The sequence below is a fragment of the Danio rerio genome, chromosome 14 (assembly GCF_049306965.1).
Source record: "Danio rerio strain Tuebingen ecotype United States chromosome 14, GRCz12tu, whole genome shotgun sequence".
NCBI lineage: Eukaryota > Metazoa > Chordata > Actinopteri > Cypriniformes > Danionidae > Danio > Danio rerio.
Genome location: NC_133189.1, coordinates 55,082,501 through 55,084,019, shown reverse-complemented (window position 1 = coordinate 55,084,019; position 1,519 = coordinate 55,082,501). Strand labels below are relative to the sequence as shown.

General features: G+C 35.0%; 1 protein-coding gene across 3 annotated transcripts in view; it reads right to left on the bottom strand.

Moving 5' to 3' along the window:
* Window positions 1–1,244: 1,244 nt before the first annotated feature.
* The window catches only part of ctnna1 (catenin (cadherin-associated protein), alpha 1), a 193,499-nt gene continuing 193,224 nt past the window's right edge, over window positions 1,245–1,519 (bottom strand). For all 3 annotated transcript variants that reach the window (NM_131456.2, XM_073921163.1, XM_073921162.1), the window contains one exon: window positions 1,245–1,519. This exon is cut by the window's right edge and continues 763 nt beyond it. The gene's annotated coding sequence lies outside the window, so the exon portion shown is untranslated.

The window sequence follows — 1,519 nt, the reverse complement described above, 5'->3', positions numbered from 1 at the left end:
GGTCAATTACAGTTCACCCAAAAATGAACATTTACTCAATATTTACTCAATTCATTGAGGGGTTTAAAACTTTTGAGTTTCTTCGATTGAAAGCAAATATTGCAGAAAGATGAAAACCTGTAACCATGGACATCCATAGTAGAAAAAAAAAACAAATTCAATGAAAGTCAATGGTTACAGGTTTACGGCATTCTTCAAAAAATCTTCTTTTGTGTTAAACAAAAAATTAACCCAAACAAATCTGAAACAAAAGTAAAGGATGACGTGCATAAATGACAAAAATGTAACTTTTGGGTGAACTATCCCTTTAATATGAATGCATTTGTTTTCACCTACAGATATATTTAACACACAAGCTGAACACACTAACATGGTGTATGAGCAATATTAATAATTCACAAATCAAGGGAAGCACAATTAAAGAGACAGTTCACCCAAAAATAAATATTTACTCACTATTTAATCTCTCAAATGGCTCCAAACCTTTCAGTTTCTTGTTGAACACACAAGAAAATATTTTAAAGCTGAAAATCTGTAACCATTGACTTCCATAGCTGGAAAAACGGATATTTAAGGTCAATGGTTACAGGTTTTCAGCTTTCTTCAAAATATCTGTTCAACAAAAAATAAACCCAAACAGGAACAAAAGTGATAAAAATAATGGTATAATTATCAATTTTGTGTGAACTACCCCTTTAATAATACGAATGCATTCATTTTCTACCTAAAGATATATTTAACACGCCAGCTGAAAACGTTAAACTTGCATGGTGCATGAGAAATATCGATCGCTATGATTTTGGACGCTACTTTAAAGCGTTCAGGGTGCTTGATCCCATTTATCATTGGTGGTTTTGGAGGCTCAGCCATTCGGCCCAAGAGTTCTCCACCTTTTATGAAGCGCTCCTGTGAATAAGAGGCGTCTGTGTCTGAGTCATGGAGGAGAGCAGAAGCCTAAGGCCAGTCTGCTGAATTTAAATACAGGGCTGAAGATTGAACTCGCTCGCTCTCAGATTCTCATTGGGTTTTTTTCCCTGCTGCTCCTTAAGATTACTGAAGGCATTTACTGAGATTTTTTTTTTTCCTTCTCTGCAACTTTAGTGGCTGACACAAGCGAGGAGCATTGCGATTTTTGTGCCTCCACGTGAATGAATGCATCAATGCATTTCAAAAAATAAATCAGAAAGAGTTAAGATAACCAAAGTTAGTCTATTCATACAGGTAATCAAAGGATAAAGCCAAAATAAAGTTATCAAAAGTTTATTAGGCACAGCAACAAAAAAAAATACAAGGACTTTGGTTTTGAGACCATCAAAGCCTTTTCCTCTTTTGTAGTTTCATCCCAAAAACACAGGAATTGTTGCAGCGTGAGTTTGCATAGGCATGAAGAGCGGAGAGATGAAAACAGCAATGGGGCAATATCAAAGCCCTTAGTGTGAAATATATAAAAGTCTTCTCGTAAAATACACTTAAAAAAATACACATGTCATCTAGAAAAGAGGGAAACGTACATATAAAC